Consider the following 13,583-nt stretch of genomic DNA (forward strand, 5'->3'; position numbering starts at 1 on the left):
TGTCAGAACGGCCTTGAAATGAATGTCGTGTATTCTCAGCTTTGAGAACTGAATTCCATGGGTTGTAATTGAATCCTCTGTCAGACCCATGGGGCTCAGTTCTTCAGCTTGGATATTTCTGTCTTCCCATACACAGGAGATCAAAGAAGCACTTGATCATGCGCTGACTCTTCCAAACGGTGATAACAGCAAATAGGAAAGAGAAAGAATAACTGATGTGAATCATTCTGACAGGAGGTTTCACTGCAAAGGCCAGGCGCTCTCATGTTAAGTAGCTGTATAATCACTGAACCCTTTCTTAGCTGATGGACTCTGTGGTGCTGCTCGCTGCTTAATTTGATCATTTCCTCTCAGTTTAATCAAGGTTGCATACAAATTACTGAGATAATCTTGAACGAATTATGGTCCACAAATATTGTGAGGTGGTGCAGTGATGCTAAAGGTGTCTCTGGTGTGCAGCAACATGCTGGACCCACCAGGTCTGCCAGCTGCTGGTCTGCTGTGGCCTCCTGCCTAGGCTCTCAGCTGTGCAGTTTGTTTCTTTTGTTTTGTCCTATGCCAAATACCCATTTCCAGCTAAAAATAAAATTAAATTGAATCACAGCTGTGACAAAAGAATATTCATTTGTATCAGCACCCTTGCATAAACAGAGTTTTTCTTTCCTGAGGATGGTTATATGCTCCCAAAGTGCTTGGGTTAGGGAGCTTCTACTGTAATCAGTGGTGGCAATGCATATGCTGCTTGAAGGCTTGGCAGTGCCAAGTATACCCTAGAAAGTACATTCACTCAAACCATGGGCTGGTAAACATCATGATTCCTTCTCGGGAGATCTACGTTTGATTTTTTTTTGTATTTTTCTTTCAGGCACCAGAAAAATAAGCTGTGGTCTCCAAACATGTGAAGAAGTATAATTACCAATGAGCTTTCTACCTGTTTCCTGCAATAATAACCCCTTCCTAAATTATGTTTTCAAACTCAGTAAAATTGATCAGATATAAAAAATGGATCAGGGATAAAAAGCACAGGGATATTAAAATCCCACAGGTGCAGGAGGAGCACATTCAGCTAAGTAGTTTAAAACTGTCATGTGCCTTTTATTCAAAAAATGTATTTATGCTAAAAATAATCAGATATAATCACTGTTGCCTGTGGATACAGATGTATCTTTGTACTGATGTGCTTTTTGTTATAATTTTTTATTCTAGGGGTTGAAGAGTTTCTTTGTGTCTGCCTGAAATATACTATGCTCACCAGTCATGAGATGATGGTTCTTGGAAAAGCTTACCAGCTCCACCAGCTCCTGCTGGGACAATATCTATTAAACAAGAAGAGGGAGAAACGCACAAAGAAAAGGAGAATTTTGAAGTTTCATTTCTGCCATCTTCCCTGTCAGGAAGAGGAAATGAAATTGGAGGTCATAGTTAGCAGAATCTGCAAAAGATGAGAGAGCGAGGCAGCAGCTGCACAGAACTCAAAGCAGGCAGTGTGGTGGACGTTAGGCAGCTGCAGGCACAAAACTGCATTGGCTTCCCCACTGCAAAGCCCAGCCTCCAGGCAGTGATGCAGCAGAGGTGATGTGTATGTGATGGCATCCTCGCAAGGCCCCTGCTGAAATCAAGATGGTCTTTGGTACGGGAGTTTTGCAGTTTTCTCTCTCCAAGGGCAGTCCTCAAAACACAGAGTAAGTAATGCTGTTTTTGCTCAAAAGTTTACAGTTGTGAACTAACAATAGTGCTGCCTGTGTCTAGCTGAAAGTCTTGAAACTTCTGTCCAGCTTTTGAACTCCAGCTCTCCATGAATATTGTGCTTGTATGTAGGAAAGAGTTGTGCGGCCCAAGTGGAATGAAAAATTCGTATTTGTGTTCTGAGCTAGAAGGTGTTCTGATCATACCTGTTCATGTGGCAACTGGGCAAGGGAAGAGCTGTTCCCAGAGTTAGTGACTCTCAAGCCTGTTTCTTCTCAAAGCTCTCCAGGTGTTTTGTGTGCTCCACAGCTGCTGCCCAAGGGAGGACAGACTGCAGCAGTCATGCACAGGGCTGTTTTGAAAGCAGAAGCACGCCTGCCGTTCAGCCTTGGTGTGACCACTCAGTGTGCTCTTCCCTTGCTGCAGGCTCCTGCAGTTACTTTTGCATCTTGCTTGCCCTACATGACAAGGCATTTTCTTTCTGGATATTTCTGCTTCTTTTTGTTAAACCAGACAATTAAGCTTTCAAGTCCCAAGCTGTGCTGACAGCACTGCATCTTTCCAGCAGAATTAAAAGTATTTTAAACATCCAGATCCAAGTCAATGTGCCTTCTGCCTGTCTACCTGCGCTGCCTTGCAATGCATGCACTGATCCTGCTCTGCTGTAACCCAATGGTCTGCAGGCAGCCCCAGGCTGCCCAGGTCCCCACAGTGCAGCAGCTGTGTCACAGTGCTGAAGGCGACTTGGATTCAGTTCCCGATATGCCCTCGGGTGTGTGAGCTGACTGAGGGGAATCCTTGCTGAATTTGCCACTTCTGAGCATGAACACCAGCAGCACCAGGTTCACGGCTCTCGCAGTGGCATCTCTGCTGAAGGATTCTCTTAGCTTCTGCTCCCTGACTTAAGAAACTGATCTCTCCAATCTAGGCCTCTAAATATTTAATTTCAGAGTGAAATTTTGATTTTTCATTTTATTTTTTTTCTCTTTGCAGAATCATTCAGGTAAATTCAGTTGTATTTGTTACTACAGCTGTAGATTTGAAACTTGATTTGGGGGCAAGTAAAGCATTTACTAAAGGCATTACCCCTCTCTGTATCTTTTTCAAGCTGATCTATGCCACCTTCTGGTGCATACTCACAGATCTTAGTCTGTGTATTTTGTTCTGAATAAAGCAATGGGCTGAGTTCTCCTGCTGCAACTGTATCAGAGCAGCCTGACCACCTGCATTTTGCAGATGAATAAATGGAGAGTCCAGACCCTTAAAGTGAGGAACCCTGAATTCTGCTGCATGCCTGTTGCATTTCATTTGTGGCTTTCTGCTTTCTATTTCCAACAAACAAATTAAGACAAACACCTCCACCCTTCGTCTGCTATTCCAAGCATGCAAGGTCACATTATGCCTCCCTCTCCCTCGACCAAAGCTCTGTCCCCACTTGGTGATCCCTGCCTCCTCTGGGGCATCTCTCCTGAGGTTTCCCTCAAATATCTTGTGGGATTTTCATTTTATTTATTTATTTTTGTAGCTTATTCCTCAGGACTCCCGCTTCAGGATAGCTTGAATCTGGTGGGGAAAAAAAATTACAAAAATGCTGGATGGGCTCGTGTGCTACTTCAACAGCAGGATGGAAACAAAAGGTGGAGCAACATGGAGAGAGGCAGCCAGATAGCTAGGAGCTGCTGCTGCAGCAGTAACTCAGGGCTGGAGGTGCTCACATGTTTTGCATTGCAGGTAAGGTGAGAAAAGTGTCCTGTGGCATCAGCCACCTCTCCCTTTTGTTGCCTCCCACCCCATCACCTTAAGCCTCTGCCTTTCTTCTTGATGCTGTGCATGCCTTGTCTGGTGAATGCTGATGAGAGAGGAGTGAGTGCAGGCTGCAGGCAGGTGTTTATGCTCAGCAAATGATCTTAGGACTTTTCAAATGAGTGACTGCACATTGCACACTCTTCTAGAGCTGGCTTTGCTTGCTACCCTTTGGTACCCCAAGATGAGGTAGCTGCTGCCAACTGCAGTTCATCTTTTTTTTGGCTAGCATCCTCTTTTGCTTCCAGGAAAATGATGAGTTTATGTCAGGTTCAGTAATCCTGATGTCTGCACAGCTGAGAGAAATAGCACTTTAATGTGTGCATGTGTATATATGGAAACTACAGCTTTGACAAGCTTCTCTTCTGCCTTGGTAAAGAAACAGCAGTACTTAAAAGCCGTGGAGTTGTAATTTGCTGGCTAAGGTCACCAGTTTTCAGTGACTCACAATCTGCTATTCTGGCAGTCCAACCATATAGCAGGTTGTGTTTTTTTTTGTTTTTTTTTTTTTTTTTAATCCTCTGTTTCTTAACAAACAAAACAAAACAAGACAAAACAGCTCTACCTCAGAAAAGCTGACTGGAAGATCTCTCCCGTTGACAGGGTGCATGTACTCAAGTCCAGAAAGCTCTGCTTGCTGGCATCCCTCATGATGCTCCACCAGCCTATTTTTGCACTGGCAAAGAGGTGCTCTTTCAGTTTACATTAGGTGAGAGTTACTTGGAAAGATATTTGGTGGATTGTCTCTTTGGTATTCACCCTTACTTTCCACTTTCTGCATGCTCACTGCTGAGCTGGGGAGGAGCTGGGCACAGGCAGCTGAAATGTGCTGTGGCACTGAGATGCTGCTGGCTGCCACTAACTGTCCAACTTCCAACGTGAGGGACAGGTTCCACCTTTTTTCCTTTTCTGTTCCAAAGGTAGGTCTAACACTGCCTCAGCATTTAAGGGTAGTATTTGGAAATGGTCAAATAATGTAAGTTGTTAAAAGAACCTGAAAAGAAGAACCTGACTTCAATTTTTCATATTTTATTTTCAGGCTTTTTCCAACTTTTCTCACATTTATTTTCCTCTGTCTTTATTTTACCTCCCTTCTCCCTCCCCAGCTTTGTTGTTTACCACCTGTTGAAAATACTGTACATTTTGGACCAAGCACATGTAAAACCATTGGGAAAGGTGGCTGTTTCATTTCAAGATACAAGGAAATTTAAAAATCAGATTTAAAATAAACAGAAATTGCCCATTAGATTTGTCTGGATGGGTTAGTATCTGCTGCTTACCCGTACACCTCTGTGGCCGTACAGGAATGGGCATGGCAGCAGAGTCCTTGGTTGCACGGTGCTGCTGAAGGAGCGGGCAGAGCCTGAAGAGTGCTGTGCAGGTATCTCTTAGGAGCAGATCACAGGCAAATGAATCAATTTGTAGAAGAATAGTCTTTACCAGGATGATTCATGCAGATTCATAAGCATGTATGAAATAATGGTCATTAATTTGTTTAGGGAAAAAAACAGCCATGCATTTGCACTCTCTATAGATATAAATTCAATTACTATTGTGCTTGCGTCTCCTTGTACTCCTGTGAGAAATTTTATTCTTTATTTATTCTCATTTTATAGACTGAGACACAGGGACATACTTGGCTGAGGATACAACATGAATCTATATGAAGTTTTCTAGGAATTTTGCCATAGTTAATATCATTGATTGAAAGGCTTGAATGTAAAGAAGGCCATTGATGCTTTCCATAGCCTGGCCCACCTCTGAATAGATGCACACAGATGTCCAGTTTTAGCTTGTACTGCTGCTCAGAAATTTGCTCTGCCTATTCCTGCTGGTGAGAGACCTTGCGAGAGAGGGAAATGCCTCCTGATGCCCATGAATCATGAGCATCACAGGAGGCAGGACCACCTAAACCACAGCCCCACTTCAAAAGCATCCTGCTAGCATTTGACACCTTGCTTGTTTTTCCACATTCCCTCCTTTCTTTGTTCTCTTTTACAAACTCAGACTAGGATAGGTTGTTCCTGGATACAGATATCTGCAGCTGTTGTGGCTTTTTGAGGCACGTTGCTGCCAATCCATCAGTTCATGCAGAAAGCCCTCCAGAGCAGATCTCCAGCCTTCAGTGTCTGGGCTTTTGCAGTGGAAATTTTTATCTTTTCCAGCGTGAAAACAAAGCTCTTCTCTTGACTGAGATTTCATGCAGCGCTGACAGCATTTGCTGGGGTGCTGCCAAATAATGAAGGGCAATATTTTCTTAAAAAAGCAGAAAGCATATTAAAAGTTTCTAGGCTGTGTTTGTGAAGATCTCAGAGTTGCCTGATTAGGAGCTTGAAGTTGGTCAGACTCCTTTCAGCTTCCCCACTTCACCCTCCATTCTGCATGATGCTGCAGCTGTTCTGATGAAAAACAGTTATTTAAAAATTTGCTTGTAGCTATGGCAACCTTCATGCACTGTATTTCAATTGAAACTCTAAAACAGCAGCAGAAGTTTCTTAATAGGATATTTATGAAGATTTTAGTCTTTGTACATTTTAAAATGGAAATATTCCATTTTTAAGGAGGTTATCAAAATCTCATTAATTTTGGAACTGCATTTTTGTTGTGAGAGCTCCTGCTTTTAATTATTATTATTATTATTATTATTATTATTATTATTATTATTATTATTATTATTTATTTTGGTCTCATTTTTGTTTAAGTTCCCTCTGGTTGCTTTAACTCCTGAGAGTCCACAACCTGGGGCACTTAGCAGCCAGCTGCTTGCTCCTCCTGGCCTCCCACTGTTGCTAGCAGATGGCTGTGTTTGTAATGGTACGGTGGAAGGACATGGAAACTGTTCTTTTATGGATTGGGCTGGCTGGGCTGGAGTAGTGCCAATCTTTGCCTTCCCACGGTAAATAACCCAGGTAGCTTATTTTACCCTTTGCCCATGCAGTTTCCAGGTGTCAGCCTGCTCTGGGAGAAGGAAATAGGTGAACTCACAATTGTCTTGTTTAGCACCTCGGTGATATTTCAACATTTCTTCTCAAAGACACAAACTTTTGGGGGTACTCACATTTTGGCTATGCACAGCCACAATAGGTTTTAGCCTCACAGGCAGCTTGGTGTGTTAGCTGTACCTTGGAAGGGTTAAATTCATAAAGCTGCTAATTTTCTTTTTTCTTCCCTCTTCTTTTTCTCTGCACATACGCACCTTCAAAATCATGTGGATAAAAATAAGCCTTGCTGAGACATGCACTCTGCTGCCTTAAACCCCCTGAGCTGTGGTGTTATGTTCTGGTGCCTCCGAAGTGTGGATTAGGTCTCATTAATACTGGTTCTTGACCAATGGTTTTGACACAAACTTGTCAAAGGGATTTGCGTAATTACAGCTGAAAGAGCAAGGGCTTTTTGCTAGGAAGCTCCCAGCAATGTGGCGGGGAACTTTGCTCTCAGCAATAAGGCTCATGGCCTCCAGTTGCTGTGGGAACATGCCTGCCCTGTCACCCCTGCATTTTATTTTATTTTATTTTATTTTATTTTATTTTATTTTATTTTATTTTATTTTATTTTATTTTATTTTATTTTATTTTATTTTATTTTATTTTATTTTATTTTATTTTTATTTTATTTGTTATTTTTATTTTATATTACCACCTGGGCAGGTTTGAAGCTGCTGGTTTGCTGCTGGAAGACAATAGAGGTGGACAGGCATACTCCTCAGTTTGGTCTATTATGCAGACTTGTGTTTTGGCACCTTTTGTTCATACCACCGGGCATATTCCTGACCCACACAGTGAAATGTGCTTTTTTTTGGAAATGTCTCACAATAGGTAATGATGAGCCAGCTGAGGAGGTGTTCTCAAGGTATTCAAACAGGATTTTTTTTTTTTTTATACTAATCTGTATAAGAAGAGTTGAATCGATGACATCTCACAATACATCTAAGAGAAAACATCCAAGAGATGGGAAATGTTCAACACCCTGCAGCTCTCCCACTCTGCATTTCAGGTGACTGGCATTGTCTCCATGCTCCTCCCTGCACAATGAGCATGCAGTGTCTGATCCACATGCCACATCTATTGCTGTTACCAGAAGAGATGGGACCAGGACACTGATGAATATATGCCTATTAGATAGGTAGGGCTCTAGATGGGGAATTGCATGACTGAAAGAGAGTAGATTAAATGATGAAACTTTGCAGTCCATTGGCTGTACTAAAGCAACCATGCTTTGCTTGGGATTGTGAAGCACTAATGGAGGCTGGAAAAGCGGCCAAAGGGTCTGAAATTATATCTGTATTTTGAGGAGAAACTTCTGGTTCTATAAGAAATCAGAAGGATCAGAAAAAAAAAAAAAAAAAAAGTGCATTCGAAAGGAATCATCTACTCCAGACCATGCAATGTGCTCCAAGGCATTAATAGACACAAAGGAGATGCAGGGCTTGGGTTTGGGGCTGGATCTAGGCTTCAACAGTTCTCTGATGTACCATCTCCATGTTTCAGTACACCTACATCTCACAGGAGTTGCACAGCCCTGCATCTGTGGAGGTGAACTTGAAGGGATGAGCTGCGTGCGCTCAGCCCTGCTGAGCACTGATAGGGTCTGTTACAGACTAGCACAACACAGAAGAGGCTGGAGGCTCGGGGCTGCAGGGATGTCATCTAGTCATATCCATCCTCTCTTCCACTGGATCTTGTGCTAAGAATAACTTGGCCAGCCCTGAGGATTAAAGCTCTTCTGCATTTTCTGGAAATTGCCATGTGCAGCATGTAGGCATACAGGATCTCATTGCCCTGTCATCCGTATGCTGTGGGTGTGGCAGGATTAATGCCAAACTGGGGATTAAAATAGCACTAACACCCTCTACTTTGGGACACTGTACTGAAGCGAAGAAGTTATACAACGAGCCAAATATTTCTGGCTTAAGAGAAAATATTTTGATTCACAAAGAAGCAATCAGGCAGCTAAGTTAGAGCTATGGCATACCTTCCTATCTTTTGCTGTTTTGTTGGTTGGTTGTAAAGTCAAATTGGCTTCTTTTAGCAGCTGGACAAAGTGAACGCAATCACAACAGGGAATGATCCTGGGAAATTTGCATCAATAGGGTTTGTACCTTGTATATGTTAACTTCTGGGGCTTTGGTAACTTTGAAATTCCTCTCTGTAATTTTCTTAGCCTGTAACACTTTATTGCTCCTTCCTGGCTAGCCACATGGGAAGATCTGGCCCTGAATTTCTACTGTTTTGTTTTGCTTTCCTTCAGGGATTTGTCTCTTTCCCCTTAACCTTACAACTCACATCCTCTGGGAAAAAAAAAAAAAAAAAAAAAGCTATCTGAACTTCTGGTTAAATATAACCAGCCTCATATAACCCCCATTTGAAGTCCTACAAATCTTCAGGTAAAGCCTAGTTCTGTGCCACAGGCTCCCCAAACCAGCCGAGAACCTAAAAACGTGCACGTTTATTTGAGCAGAACCAAAGGCCTGAGGAGCCACCGCTCAGAAGGGGCTGGAGCGGGGTACGGCCGTAACTCGAAAAGTCTTAAATCCATTTCACGTTTGAGGTTTTTTCCTGCCTTGGCTCAGAGCAGCCAGAAAAGCTGAGAATCTCGTTTTGCGCACTAGAGGGCAGGAACGTCACGGCAAAAGCTGCGGCGGCCGGGCCGGGCCCAGCCAAGTCCGCGCAGGCCTGAGGGGTGCGCCGCGTCTGGACGGGTCTGGCGGGGCGCGGAGGGAAGGGGCCCGGGTGGGATTTGGGAAAACCACAGAGAGTGAACATTTGCCAGTTAATTCTACAGATGGAATTCTTAAAGGGGGAGAGCGTTTGCTTCAGGGATCTGAGATTTTGCAGAGAATTCACCCGTGGCATTGGGACAAGAGGGCAAAGTAACTAAAGGGGTGTTCTCTGAACCATTACTTCCATGGCTCTGCACTGGGAATTTGTCCCTTTCCTCCCCTGGACTCTGCAGGAAAAGAAATCCAATGCTCTCAGGCTTGTTTAATCAAAACAGCTCTGCAGTTGCCTCTGCTTCAGGGACTGTCTACATTGCGGGTTGCTGCTCATCTGAACCTCAAACATTTGTGCTGTCTCCTTCCCCCATCCTTAAGAAGCCCGGTTTGCAGCAGTGCGTGGCTTACTTTCGTTAAGCTGACTGCAGAACTACTTGGAAGGGCAAACACAGCTCTCCAGATTTATTAAAATGCATTGCTTGCTTTTTGTTGGCAGTGCTGAAGCTGTTAAGAACAACAGGGCAAACACCTTAATAGTCAAGCCAAGAGCCTGTGTAGTGTTTATCTCACACACGCACTAAGTTTGGATATGGCTCAGCTGTTGCTCTACAGGCAGTGGTGGTATTAGTTTTGAATAGTGGTGGAATTAATTGCAGCTGGGCCTGTCTAGAAGCCTGGATAGCTGCAGAGCTCAGTACTAGGCTGCAGAGCTGATTGATCCTAGGCTTGGTGCAGAGCATCTTCACGGGTGCAGAGCTGGGATGGGGGCTGAACTGATTCTGGCAAAAGGAAGTCTTTGGTAGCCTCAGGCAGATGCAGGGGCTGAAGGACTCTGACACCATGTGGGGATGAAGTGCCTTGAGAGCATGTTGTGTGCCTGCCACTGGCCAGCCGTACTTGTGAAATAAAGGGGACGATGGCAGCTCTGCACGCGCTTGGCTGGGAGAGCACACTACAGAAATAGAAACAACTCACCCAACGCCACGCTCCTGTAGGTAGAGCCACCTTTCCACAATGCATAGAAGCACCCCAAAATGCTCATTCTCCATGCACAAAACAGTTTCATTTTCTGCCTGTGCTGCAAAACTACTCCAGTTAGTTAATAATGTTAATGGTGGGGTTATTTTGTATGTCTGAAAAGCTATGGCCATTGTCCAACTCAGTGAGGTCTTCTTTTTATGTGAACTAGGACATCTAAGTATTGCAAATAAGGCAGGGAGATAAAGAGCCTCACTGAATAGCTCCACTGAAAGAGGATGAAGGATAGCACTGAGTTGCCTAAATACAGATACATCAGTGGATGTAGATGGATCTCACCTTTGAAAACTGGTCTGAGTATCTAGTGACCAGCTGCAGCTTGCATCCCATCTCAAAAGGTAGAGCCATTTGTTTAAAATGCTAAACATTTATTTAAGAGTTGCTTCAGTAATGACTCATGGAGGAGACTGCAATGAATCACTACTCAAATTGTCTACAATGTGAAGAATTTAGTGCAGAAAAAAGGGTAGTGAAAAAGCTGTGAGGTCCAAGGTGATCACAGCCCAAACTGCTGTAATCATTTTAACTTGCTAACTGCTGCAGTTAGCTAACAGGCTCAGCCTTGCTGCTGATGGTATTTTCCACTGGATGATTGTTATCCTTCCTTTTGGATTATATTGGTATTGTCCGGTGTCCAAATATAGAGTAGCATATTGTTTCCTTTCAGTGCTTTTGTATGTAAAATGTGTTAATCTCTTCTAAGCAGCAAAGCATCTTTTATAGGATGACGTTCTGGCATCTGCTTTGACCCATAGCAGTTGCAACTTTCTGGAGCTGTTTGAAGGGGAAGCCTGTGTACAGTCACAGAAAGCACAACTGCAGGGGTCCGGCTACCCAGAGGTGCCCAGGTGCCTCTGGCTGGTGGGACTCTTCTGTCAAAGGATCACAGGATGGCACAGACATGCTGAAGTCATGCTGGTGATGTTGTGGATGGAGCCTGTTTCAAAAGGAAATACTTTCATCCTGATAGATCAATTACTGGACCAAACAGGTGGGCGATTTCTGAGGTCAATTTTGAGTCTTAAGAACAGCTACTATGGAGAAGTTGGCCCTAAAAATGGCAAGGGGATTAGTATCCCTGGTTATAAACAGGGGAGTGAGCAGACTCAGCAGCAGGTATCCAAGATATAGGCAACTCCATGAAGCCATAGAGGCAGTTCTGCTCCTTTCTGTATTGTTGAGTAACCAGTTCTCAGCTTTCTGCCCCACAAGAGTTACAGGTGGCTCACACAGCCTTCAGCAGTGGAGCAAACAGCCTCCACCACCTCCAGTGGTACTGAAAAGACATGCTGCCTTGGAAGCTGTGAGGGAAGGAGGGAATTGGCAGCCAGCTCTGTCTGCCATAGGCACAGCTGCCTGGTACAACCCATCTCCTGCCATCTTCTGCAGTCAGCTCCAGCTTGGGCCAATCCATGGCTATGAGAAGGATCAGAAGGCAGGGCTGTCTGCTATCCTACTTCATAATTTTTTTTTGCTCAGAATTCAGCAAACGTTGAACGTCTAATCTTGATTCAAGCCAGGGAGTGTATCGCGGCTCCAAAGTAACTAAGTAGAGAGACCAGCCATTTCAGGGTAATATGCGTAACCTCTTGGATGGTGTCGGGGAGGGCAAAACCTCAATTTCCCACAGTCAGTGATGACATAATTACATCATAACTGACAAAGCTGCTGCTTTTAGGAGGATAAATTTCCCAAGGGCAATACTAAGATGACGAGCTTTCAGTTCTGATGTGCCATTTGCTGTTTCTCCTTGTGTTGATTTTTATAGCAGTTTCTGTGGAAAAAGTAGCTGCTCAGTAAAATTAATGTGGCAGAATCAGACCCTAAGATGGGGTCTAGGATTTCATCAGTGAACTTTTCACATATTTGAAAAATCATATTCATGTTAGGACAGAGCATTTATCAACTACCAATTTGCTTCCCAGCCCATATGACGAAAAACTTCACCCGGGGATCCTTGCACTGCTCCCAGAAGCTATTGACAGAAGCTCCTTAGAGCTAAAGCAGAAGAGACAATTTACTGGGATTAAAGTTTAAAAAATACTTCTTTCTAATACAAATTATCTATGATGAATTATCACAAGAGATCTCCAAATATAGATTGGGTTAGGATATAAGCTCAACAATTTATACCCAGCAACCCTTAATGGCTGTGCATATGCAGCCCCCTTGCTCTGCGACCCAGGAGAATGGCTTCTTAATATTTCTCTTAAAGACTTAGTGTTTTTGTTGGGTTTCCTGTAAATTCACAGGGTTTCATTTGCAGCCAAATTGCAACAAAACCCACATAATGATTAGGAAGCCTTGCACGTAGATACAGAAAATGCAGTCACAAGATTGCTAAATAGAAATCGCTCCATCTTTAAATGATCATGAGCTGTCAGCTGTTTCTTTGTTTGGTTATTACAGACACATATAAAACATTTGATTGAATGCTCAAGTTTTCACCATATAGAATCCAGACGGATGTCTGACAAAATAACAAACACTCCTCATTCCACCCCTCCTCAAAATCCCCTTCCTCCTTCGGCTGAATTTCTCCCTGTATTGAAGCCAGTGTTTCATGGACTAAATTGGACAAAGCAAGCAAACAATTTTCCTTGCATTGATTTCCAAATCAAATCGTTGTTAATCACATCAATATTCCCTGCCGATTCAACAGCCTCCGAGGCCAGCTTTCCGTCTCAAACAAGCTCCTCTGCATGGATGCCACAGACCCCTCTGTGTGTGCTGAGAAGTGCTATTAATTATTGCTGGAAACATTCAGGTCTGATTCCCTCACCTTTTCTTTCTCCCCTCCTCCCCCTCACACAGCAAGGAAGAAACAGAAATCTCGCTCTACCTGAAACTGGATTTCTGACCTCTGTTGGTGATGTTAAGGAGCAGCTGCCATGTGCTAAAACACAGATTTTGTGCCTTACTGGCTTGCCTGTAAGCAACTGCAATAAATAACCTCAGTCTCCAGGAAGCATGGCAGACACTTCATGGTGGACAGCCACTGATTTCTGGGGCTAAACTCTGCTATTTTGTGGTACAAGCCTCAGAGGATTTGAGCACTTGCCTCCTTGCTGTGCTGACTGTAAACCAGAAACCCGGTCCTGCAGACATGGACCAAGGGATTGATTCCAAAGCCACAGGCATCTCTTTATGTTCAGTGAGTCACCTCTCATGCTTTACGTTAAGGCAGAGCCCGTGCTTTGGGAAGGTGGACGGCGGCACGAGCAGTACCAGTGTGGGCAGCACAGAGGGGCAAGTGAGTCAGCTCCTGCCCCACGGCAGGACTTCCTGAGGTTGGAGCTCTCCTGTGGCAATGGACAACTCCTTCCCTCTTTTGCCAAAGAGA

At 43.8% G+C, this 13,583-nt stretch overlaps 1 long non-coding RNA gene across 1 annotated transcript; it reads left to right on the plus strand.

Moving 5' to 3' along the window:
* The first annotated feature begins 151 nt into the window (after positions 1-151).
* On the plus strand, positions 152-13,338 carry LOC309883310. The gene is made up of 3 exons (XR_014318435.1): positions 152-1,682; positions 3,212-3,417; positions 13,055-13,338. It is a non-coding gene; the product is annotated as an uncharacterized lncRNA (long non-coding RNA).
* Positions 13,339-13,583: the final 245 nt, after the last annotated feature.

The sequence above is a fragment of the Aythya marila genome (genome assembly GCF_965140915.1).
Source record: "Aythya marila genome assembly, chromosome: 14".
Taxonomy (NCBI): domain Eukaryota; kingdom Metazoa; phylum Chordata; class Aves; order Anseriformes; family Anatidae; genus Aythya; species Aythya marila.